This window comes from Rissa tridactyla, chromosome 7 (genome assembly GCF_028500815.1).
Source record: "Rissa tridactyla isolate bRisTri1 chromosome 7, bRisTri1.patW.cur.20221130, whole genome shotgun sequence".
Taxonomy (NCBI): domain Eukaryota; kingdom Metazoa; phylum Chordata; class Aves; order Charadriiformes; family Laridae; genus Rissa; species Rissa tridactyla.
Window position 1 is genome coordinate 26,572,537 of NC_071472.1, and position 11,298 is coordinate 26,583,834.

General features: G+C 41.2%; 1 protein-coding gene across 9 annotated transcripts in view; it reads right to left on the minus strand.

Moving 5' to 3' along the window:
• The window catches only part of ATF2 (activating transcription factor 2), a 50,329-nt gene extending 43,176 nt beyond the window's left edge, over positions 1 to 7,153 (minus strand). For 3 of the 9 annotated variants that reach the window (XM_054207749.1, XM_054207741.1, XM_054207748.1), the window contains exons 1-2: positions 7,041 to 7,145; positions 3,264 to 3,297 (exon numbers count right to left, since the gene is read on the minus strand). The gene's annotated coding sequence lies outside the window, so the exon portion shown is untranslated. Of the gene's footprint in view, positions 1 to 3,263; positions 3,298 to 6,759; positions 6,951 to 7,040 lie in introns of those variants that run through there. The other 6 variants (XM_054207747.1, XM_054207742.1, XM_054207750.1 and 3 more) reach the window with 6 other exon arrangements.
• Positions 7,154 to 11,298: the final 4,145 nt, after the last annotated feature.

Genomic DNA, 11,298 nt, shown 5'->3' on the forward strand with positions numbered 1-11,298 from the left:
GGCCCCACCAAAATAGTTAGTAGGCTGGACTATCACATGCAAGAGGAATATCAGGAAGCAAAGTTTGCTCAGCATGGAGAAGAAAGGCTAAGGAAGGATCTACTTGCTGTCTTGCACTATCTAATGTATTGTTACACAGAAGACAAATCCAGACTCTGGGTAGTGTACAACAAAAGGATGAAATGCAAAATTCACAAGCCACGCCAAGAAAGCTATGAGCAAGTATAAGGGGAAGGGTGGAGAAAAAAAAAAAAAGAACAGAAAAAAATAATAAAAATCACACAGTGAGGGCAGCTGAACACTGGAACAGGTTGCCCAGCGGGGGGTGTGGAATCTCCATCGTTGAATATATTAAAAATGAGTGGATGAAATTCTGAGGAATTCAAGATAACTCTGAAATTTGAAGTATACCATAAAGACGTCATAGCTAGAAACAGAGGTAAACAACCGCAAAAGATAATCCAAACTTGGCTAACGTTCTGACAGCTTTAGAAGCCTTAACATAGTTAACTTTACAGCCCAACAACTAAAACTGTTGCTGCTAGGGAAAACAAGCAAACAAACCAACCCCATCCTTTGCCTTCTCTGTTCCTTCTGGATTGTTCTTGGCTGACAAGAATAACAAGACTAACACACAGAAGGCAAATTTTCAGAAAAGAAGTTTGTGATTGCCACTCTGATTTGATTCAAAAGATTATTGGAGACTGACTGCTCTAAAACAGATTATCACAGTAAGAACGAAGAATTTAGAAAATACTCTTCCCCTGAAAATAAAAATAGCAACTTAAATGCCATCTTGACAGATACGTTACTTGCCCAACCAAATGAGAAATAAAGTATGTAAACTGCTAACCCAATCGCTAGAGATGAATTATAGCCACCTTGGACTGTTACCCAGGCAACAGCAAACACCTTGTCCCACAGAAAAAAAGATGGTTCCTGAAGCATTCCAATCGATGTGAAACTCCAGCCTTAACTTAGCTCTTCAGATAAACTGAAGAATTCAGTGAAATGATTCTTACTACAGTCCACTGAACTGCAACTTTCTTCTGTAAGCCTTCCAACGCTAAATTCCTTTCAGTAGCATAAAGAAACTCATATACAGAACTCTCCTGAGTTACAGTGAGAAACAGGATCAGAGCTCAACATGGAAAAACCATTAAATAGTCTCAGCAATATAATCAACTTTGGTACTTAAATCAGAAAGTAATCTCACTTTTTTGGTGTTTGCTCCATACTTTCAATGCAAAGGTAAAATACTTTCACATCACTGCTTTTTAAAAGGTCATAAGCCTCTTTTATCACTTTTGGAAAGCAAACAGTACAATAAAATATATTAAAAAGCATGTGTACATGTTAAAATATATACAATACAAAGAAATAAGAACAGGTTTGCGTGCAACTTACTAATATTTAGGACAGTGTGCATGTTTAAAAAAGATGTTTCTATGAAACATCACACTAATTTTTTTTTTAAATGTGTACAAAAATAGCTGCAACAACTATCTGTATATTTTTATAAGATTTTAATTAATCACCTTAGGCACACTTTCTGGAAACTATTACTACATACTGTAAATACCTTCTAAAACACCTTCATGTAGACAATTTGTAAAAGAATAGAATCATACACTGACTTAAGCAGTGTCTTGTTGGCTTATTTTACTGGTAAAAATTCTCCTGTTTTCTTTTAGTTCCCTACATACAGGAGCATCAAAAACACAACTGACACCTTGTTTCAATTTTTTTTTCCTATTAAACATTTAAATAGGTGTTTACAATGTATATGTATTGACAATCCTTGCAAAAACCTCTCCAAATTTGCTGAGAAGAAAATAATAAATCATTCTTCACACATACCTAGTAAAGTTTTGTCAGACTTTTGACTAAAACCTCTGAAGAGTTTACCCGTATCAAGCATGCTGTATGCCAAAAGACCGCTAAGCATTAACCTGCTCATAAACCCTGGAATTACTCATTGTAAGCACTGTCGCAATACAGAGACTGCCCTCCTGCAATTTCAGGGCTGACATAAACAGCGTGGAAGAAAACAGCCTGAACTGAACACAGAAAAGACGGACAACTATAAACATACAAAAAAAAAGAAAACCTCAAAACTTTTAAATTTCAGCATTCCTCTACTTGCCAGCAAGCAAGGAGATGGACATTCTCACAAGTGTGTCACCCCCCCTAAACCGGACAGCCCGCAGAGGACAATCTGACAGTTTGCCGCTACAGTAGTAGCTTATTTATGTACTACTGCTTACATGTGACGCGAACCCAAGTCTTGTAGCTAGACTGACCACTCCCATGTGGCTCCAGCTCAAGAAACATCTGTACGTTCTGGTTTGAAGAAAATGAGAAGTAGGCCATTGAGACAAATCAGAAGTATAGTAGTCCACCAGCATCTAGTCTCCCTTGGGTCTGTACATTACTGAATGATTAAGTTACAGTATCAGCTATGTATTTTCCAACGGATGTTTGTACTTCCTCAAGACCGATCATGTCTATTCAACATTTCCTTTTATTCTTTACATTTGATCTGGGATTGTGCCCCTTTTTACTGCAAGATACAAACTCTTACTGTATACAGAATTATTAACTCTTAGTAAGCTCTTCTGTAGATCTCGTCGTAGTGTGTAATTACGTTAGGTGGCATAATTTTTTTTAAGATTTTACTTTAAAGCTTCATTTTACAATAGGAAACAAGGATAAAAGGGAAAGGTCAACATTTTTCAAAGTCTTTATCAGTTTTAAGAGTTCTACTTAAGCCGCATACTTTTTCAAAGTAAAGTCAAGTGGACTGAATGCAGTTGCCACAGTAAAGAACAACAGCCTCTTAACGGTTACCTGAACAGGTGAATTCAGTGTTTTGCTTGGCTCCATACTAGAATTTTAATAGATATACTTCTTTAAATGAGGAAAAAAAAGGAGCTATTTTTGTTTTCCAAGTTTAAACACTTCAAAATTAAGAGAGGTGGCTTTCTCACGCAACCAAACAAATCGACACATATCAAAATGAACAGGGCACCTTTTATACTTTCAATACTTGCCTACAGCATAAATTTTAATTACCTCCCACATCTGAGCCTGTCTTTATTTCCACAATTTTCTGTAGAGGCAGACTCGCAAGTTTTGCTTTCAGTAAAAATCAGAAGTTAGTATGTAGAATACACCAGTTGCTAAGAAGTAACATAAATAACTAAACACAAAATTTGTATTTTAAAGAAAAAAAAAATAAAAATAATCATTGCTCCACTTACCTGGAGCGTCTGGAACAGCTATTTTTCCAGTTTCCTATAAAGCAAAAGAAGAAAGGGGAAGCAGAAGTGGTGTAATTAATACCTGACCATTAAAGTCCACTTTCGAAAGTGTTCTGACTGACTGTATTTGTGTAATGCCATAGAATTTAGCATTCCTAAAAAATAAAACTGCACAATTAAGAGAACAGAGGAGAAAAAGTTTGAAAAATAAAAGCATTCCTCCTTATAAAGAAAGTGGAATCATGAGAAAGTAGCTCAGTAGATTCTGCAAGAAAACTTCAAGACATAGTCCAGAATATTTAAAGGTTATAAACCTCAAAACTGGCAAACAGGAAAGTGGGAGCTCCTTCTTCACTGCTTAAAAAAGTGGTTGTGCCATTTCCTAAAAGACACATGATCTGTTTCAGAGAGTTCTGGCGAAGAATAAGGAAGAATGTAATGCCTGCACCATAACGAGAAGACTTTTTCTTTCAAAAAGTCAAACATTGTGCACTTTTTGCTGATGCTGTTAGTTAACTGCTTGTAACTGATGTCTAAGGTTAATTCCATACCTTCCTCCATTTGTCTAAGATTCTATAAATAAAGGGGGGGAGCATCTGGACAAGAAGAAAAAGATGTGAAAAGTGAGGATGGCTGACTTAAGTTCAAATAAGAACAAGAAATCCAGTTGGACAGACAAGTCACATGTACAGAAACAACGCAATTAAGTCACTTCAGCTTTGCTGAAGGAGCAGTCTTTTTCCACACAAAGGTACATTTCTGGTAAACGCAGAGCTCTAATGGAATAAAGAAAGGTCCTTATGCCTAACGCTTCCTGTTGGCTGAATATGGCAGCTCCTAAGTCAATCCCCTGGCTCAAGTATTTTTCAGAGGCGCCTTGATCTTTCTTTGACTTACTGGAAATTCATGCTGTGTGAATACCACTCTTGCAGATAAGTGAAAGGCCAATGAACCTCAGAGGAGAAATATACAAGGGTTAATATTCCACTGATCTTTTCCACATTTGCTTAGTGAGATATTAGGACTTCCCTTCCCCAGATCATTTACCTAGGTTTGAACACTGTATTGTTGCCCGTCAACCTAACAAACACGAGAAATCCAATGTCCTTTTGCTACATTACCTTCAACAAATTAAAAAAAAAAAACTTAACAAAAAGTTGCTTCATTTTTACATTTTTTCAGATTGCATCCCTGAAGAATAAAATTGAATACAATAATTAAGAATTTAATTTTAAAAAAAATCTTTAAATATATCATAAATATCCCACTACAGGACTCCCATTGCTCATTAAAACAGAATAATCTTTTTCTTTCCTGTAAGCAATAGTATAAATGACCATTTGCATTTCCTAGAAAGGGAAACACTATATTGCTTGGAATAGCTTACTGAAGGAAGTTCCTATCTGAACTGAAGGTAACGGAAAAGTTCTCAGGCTGAACTGAAACTGACACCGAACAAAGTTAGAAACAATATAGCATAAATTTGAAAAAATAATATTTATTGCATAGTTAGTAAATATTGACTCATATTTCTACCACTAACTATATCCAGTGCCTCCTTAGAGTGCACATTACTGATGTGAAAAAAATGTAGTTAAGTTACGCAGGAGGACAATGATAACTTGACATCTATTCATTATCCTAAAAAAGAAGCTAATAGTATTGAATCATGTTTGCTCTTTTAAAAACAGTAAAGCTTCTCAGAGATATAAATGTGCATTTGTAAGTTTAAACTGATTTATAGTGGAAGGGAAAAAAAAAGTAGCTGATGACAGAAAGCGAATTTTAGGCAATAGATATACCCAAAATTTAATTAAACAAGATTCAAGAGAATACCGTATTTCAGGGTGCTCAACACTTTGTCACAAAACAGAACTAGCATGAAACCCAAAATTATTTTTAAAATTATGTATGATCAAATTTAAGACCTGAAAGCACCTTATGTTAGATGCTGCATAGTCTAGAAGTTTCTGGAAAGACATACCAAATATGTTCACATTTCTAGAATTCACATCAGGATAGAAATATCAACTACACTGCGAAGAAGATCTAAGGCTCAACTAGTTGATTAAGTATTAGCATGCAATATCAGTATTAAAATATAAACCCATAATGGATTTTTTAAAAAAGCTGCTTCATTCCATTTACACACTAAGTTTTTTTTATTATTACATATTTCTCTTGATGCATTATATAAGGAGCAGTCCCTGACAAAGTTACTGTTTTGTTTTTTTAATAAGACAACTTTCTGATTTTGATTCTGGAATGCAGAATTATGAACACTAAGAGAACTCAAGTGAACACCTAAATTGACTATAGTTTGTCCCTCTGAAATTAGGTCTGCAACTGGATGTCCACTAATAGACAGTGACTTATGTTTCAGCAGAAGGCTGCAAAAATCATGCCTAGACACTTATGGAAGACTAGGACCACAAGGAAAAGTCCTCCTCATCCTACAAGCTACTGCTGAATTTAGCATCTAACATAGACCTAGCAGAACTATGACCTTAACTTCAGGAACACTTGTTTTCATTGACTCGATCTAGCTTTACACTCAGCAAGAGCTTAGGACATGACATTCACTGCCAGGAGTAGAATATGACAAGAAGAAAGCAAAAATATTATTTTAAAAGGTGGAAGAGGAAACTACACTTTGGCCATATTCAGGGTCTTTATTTGGAAAGTAGCGGATGATTCAGAGCTTCCAGCTTTCTTAGAACTTCTCATTCTAGTGCAAGGAAACAGGTGACAGTATTACTAATTGAAGATAAATGTTTCTGGGAGAAAGTAACATAACATAAAGCAAATGAGTGACACAGGGTGCATGGACAGGGCATGAAAACATACTGATGGATCCCATCTCAAGAAAAGGGATGCAGAAAGGCTGCAGAAAGAATAAGGCTGAAGAAGCAACATGGCAGCACACATACCCCTCAACTACAAACATCAAGTTGCACCTGGCATAAAGCATTTGTGCATAAAATATCATGCAGCCTTCATTGCCTGAGGGCCTGTGATGTGTTTTTTTACATGAAAGCTTCAGACACCTTTTAAGATAACTCGAGATGCACAACACACGATAACCGGCAAAGTCAATGGGGCAACTGGTCAAGAAGCAACACAGCCAGACCACCGGCGGGCCAACACCTCCCGCTGGTGCGGTAAAGCTGTCCTCACCCTCCCGCCCAGCTCCCCCGCACACACCGAACCCCCCTCGGCACCGGGTACGGACCCAGACCTCCCTTCAGAGCAGAAGATGGATGCAGCGAGAGGCCTGCTCGGAGCTGAGGCGGAAAGGCCGAGCCTGGCTGCCCCCTTCCTCCCGCCCTCCCCCCCGCCGCCGTGGGCCGGGCCCAGGGCAGGCACCGGCGATGCCCCCGCGGGCCAGCCCGCAGCCTGACGCGGGGAGTCGCGGCCCCCTTCACTCACCCACCCACCCGTCCGCCTGCCTCCCCGCCCCGCTCCGCTCCCTCGGGGCGCCCGCCAGGACCCCTACCTCCGGGCGGGTAACGGTCTCGGCGGCGCCGGCCGGGCCGCCCCGCCCCGGCTCTAGGGGCGGCGGGAGGCGCAGGCCGCGGTGGGGGAGGGGGCTGCCGTGCAGAGGAGCGGCGGCGCCATGTTACTGCCTCCCGGGTATCCCCCCCGCCTACCGCCGAGTGGGGCCGCTCCCTCCCCTAAGCCCCCGGTGCGCTCGCCCGCCCGGGCGCCGCCGCGGTGCGGAGGGAGGAGGAGCCGCCGCCGGGCCGGGCCGGGCCGCGCTGGTGTTTACAAACTCACCCGGGAACGCGGGCCGGACCGCGCGTTAAAGGCCGGGTCCCCCACAGGCTTCCGTCACTTCTCGCGATAGCTCGGCTGACATCTCCGCGGGCGGCGGGGAGGCGCGGGTCACGTGGCCGGGAAGGGCGGGGCGGAGCGCGCCGCGGATTGGACGACGTCGAGCGGGGCGGTGGTGGGGGGGACGACGGTGTGGCCGGAAGCGGCAAATGCCTGGGTGTGGCCGAGCGGCGCCGCGACGCGGACGTAGCTAAGCAGGCGCTGCTCGGTCCGCCCGCGGATGGGCGACTGACGCTCTGTCTCCCGAGTAGACCCCCGTACGGTGCTAACGGCAGCTCTCGCGTCCCGGTCGGCCGGGAGTCTTCGGTAGTGCCGTTAAACGGCTGCCCAGAGCCGGGGACCACATCTGGACCGCGGGAGCCGAGCCACAACGCGTCCCTTTGGGTCAAGCTGCTGTTACTGGAGGGTTCGTGCCCATCCCCACTGCTGGCTCTGCAGCAGCAGGCAGAGGCTGCACCGCTGCCAGGCTCAGTGACAGCACCTGGCGCGCTTGTCACGTCAAAGTTTTGGAATAATCGGCCCTCCAAACCCACACACTGGCCGTATTCCCGGGGTTTCCCAGTCTCCCAACACACCACATCTCTTACAGCTGGAACTGGCTGTGTGCCTGAAGCCATATTTCTGCTCAGTTGAATCAAAAATGCTGCAGCAGCGTACAAGTAAGGGAAGCATCTTTACCTAAATTTAACACAGAAGAAATTAGCATTTTTGATGAGTTAAGAAAAAAATCATGATCATAAACGGCAACACTGTTTAGCAAGTGCATGCTCTGAATCACAGATGAGGTTTTAGTTCTGTACCTGTGTATCATTTGGAACTGTCTTGTTCTGAGACTGACCTGAATATGAGACTATGAATAAGAAAAAAAAAAATCTAAAGAAGAAGTATTAGTTCCAGTAAATTCTATTATGTCTAAGTTTCCTTGTACTTGCAAAAGACAATACAGTATGTTTCATTTATTCTAAATTGTTTGGGTGGGTACTGTATGGCACTTCTGCAAAGTTCTTTGAGATACAGTGGGATAAAAAACACTGCATAAAAATACAGTTTATGTAAAGGTGGCATTATTCTTTACTGTAAGCACATTGCAAAGGGCTCAAACGTGAATGTCACAGTTTGGGCCGGATTGGCCAATGACGAGGTGACAGATGCTCTCCCCCCCTCTGGCTCCACAAGAGAGGAACAGAAATCTCCCTTCCTTCCTTTTTCACAGAGCAACTAAGAGCCATATCGGAAACAAGTATTGTTCACATCTACCATCACACGGCAGCATCAGTCCTGAACAGAGAACTGAACTCCAAGTTCTTTGCCTTTCCTCAGTCTGAGATTCATGCAAAAAATATAAACAGAAAGGGAAAGCAGCAGGATGGAAAGGATCAATCGTTTTTACCTGCAGCATTACTTTAAGAACGTAATTGGTAACATAAACATTTTGTCATTACACATTAGGGTAACACTGTTGTGCACATCACTGTCACAAGTGGAATGACGTTGGATCTACTGGGACAGCAGTAGACTGTGACAACGAAGCTCTCTGGCTCCATCTTCAACACTGAAACACGAACAGTCTTTGGATCTGGAGAATCTACAACATGAATCTTCCCAAGCTGACAGTCTCTAAGGCCAACAGAGTCCATGTCAGAAATACTGACAAAGGCTTCAGAGAAGTGAACCTACAGTATCACCTCATGGAACTTTGTATCTGGTTTCTCTGACCTATGAAAACAATTTCTTGATGTAAGCCCTCACGCAGAAGATCAAAAGTTCTCTATTTAAATAGCTTGCTGCTGTCCAATCACTGCAAAAAATTACTAAAAAAAAAAAAACCCAACATTTTATCTTTTACACAACAATCGTTGTTTCTTTTATGGGTATTTTAGGAAAACAGAGAATTTTTTGTAAGACCACTCAAATTGACTGAGCTGTTGAAGTGCTCAAGTAACCACTGAAACCAAGCTCCGTTTTTCACGAGCAGTGAAAACAGAGCAATAGAGAGAGGGAGTCAATATGCCCTGTGATCATTCAGATGTGAAAATCTGCCCATTGCTCATAAGCCCCTTATAGACAATAAGGAGGATAATCCCCTGCACGAAGGTTTGTTGCCATGTTTTGAAAGACCTTGATTAGTCTTCATCTGTAACACTGAGATCTGATTCTTTCAAGATTGGCATAACCTAATAGCTATTTTGCTTGGGTTTGGCCCTAAGAGTAGGTCAAAAAGTAACAAGCTTGGGGAAATGCTACCACTAAAATAAACAGGCTTTACAGGGTCACCTGAGATGTCTGCTGCCTTTCAAACAAGGCTGATCATAGGGAAAAGGAAACATGGGAAAAGATGGGATGTAAATCCAGAAATCGTTATTCAAAGCTGATTCAAGTAGCTCATGGTGACTCGGGCAGCTTTCTTATTAAGGTTATGGAGCAACAGCTTAATCAGAACTTCTCTCCACGCCAAACGCACACTTCTAACTCAGCAGAACCTTTTTATACGTAAAAAAATTGGTAAGTATGATTAACAGAGCTGGAGCTAGGCTTGACCAAGACACATCTGAAGATCTTTGTTTGGCCAAATCCCAGTGGTCTAGAAATCTAAAGCTTGAATTAAGCTAGTCCACTAGACTAGTCCATGCCATTAGGAAATATGGATTGCCACCTCAGATGACTGCACAGATCTCTACAGTACTGAAAGAGCAGAACAAAGTTCTTCACCCACCAGAAGTATAGCAATACAGAGGAGCTTTAGCCTAGAATTCCAGTAATCATTATCTGCCTTTCATCCAGGACAAATGCACTGTCTGTCAGCTCTGTAACAGAATAGCTCATGAGAATGGGTTACAGTAAATTCCTAAACAAACCCAGTGAGAGCACAAACCACATGGAAGATGTCTCCTACCCCCTCCATCACCCCCCAAAAACCTCACTTCAGACCCAGTCATATAAGGCACTACTAATATTGTGCTAGAGATGAATGTTTAAAGATGCTGCATATTCTACAGTCCGAAACCTCAGATATACAAAAGGATTTACATGGCAACTTTTAATCCTTTTTAGAAAATGACCATTTTCTTCCAAGAACACACGGAGAAAGTAGCTTCTAACACTAGGTCCAAGTTAGACTACACCAACAGTAGTTTGGTATTTCAATTCAGATAAAAACAAAGGTCTTACCTGCACCTTGCACCGACCCGAGAGCCTAGTCGTTTCTCCATTTCCCTAGGGATAGGCAGCTTACAGTAAAAAGTTTCCTACATTTAATTCAGTAATTACTAATTTAACAGCAAGATGACAGAGCTTGTAACAAGCTTGCTCACGATCTTCCAAAGTTCAGCTTATATTTGTTGAATGATCAGATCTATTATTTAATATTCTGAATAAAATCTGAGATGCTATCAACCCCCCCACCAGATTAGTATACGGTAGCACAGAGTATGTTGCTGTAAGTGTAGACAACACCTTAAACGTATTTAGATTTGTTAAAAGACAGATACTGTGAGAAGCAAAGCTTGATACTGCAGATATTTTGTTATTAAAAATGCTTTGATCCTACTGCTCTTAAAAGAATTTGGGAAATAATACAAGGCTGACTTTACAAAATTAGGAAGCTGGAAATTCTCCCTTTCAATTAGGTGATGCCAAGAACGCAGTAACTAAGTGTATAATATCAATCTGCTGCAGTTAAATGCCTTCGATCAATCTAAAGCAGTAGTTAGTTTAGTTCAACTGTGACACTGCTCAGAAGAAAGTGGAAAAATTTTGCCACAGTGGCCAAAATTTGTAGTGTAACTGAAAACTGATGCAGAGAGAACCTTCCTATCACTGCTTATGGATTTGTGTTTAGCTCCTTCTATCAAGGGGTGCCAGAACACGTTATGTGCCAGCTAGCCTGAGAAGCAAAAACCAAACAAAATTGTACACAGAAACAGCTCTGGATAAGTCTGAAACAAGTGAAGGAACAAGGCCAGCAGTACAGCCTTTCACATTTCATCTCTCTATCCTTTGATATTTCAAAGATATGCCACAATAATTTTAACAAACACGTGGCACTCCTATATACATTAATAAATAAAATGCTTGACTTGAAGTCACTGTTTGAAGGGTCCTACATGATATGTCATTGTCAGGAGAAATGCACGGTGACTCAATGACAAGATGCTGTCTTCCAGATAACCTAGTGAGAAAGATAATAAATGCAGGCAACAGG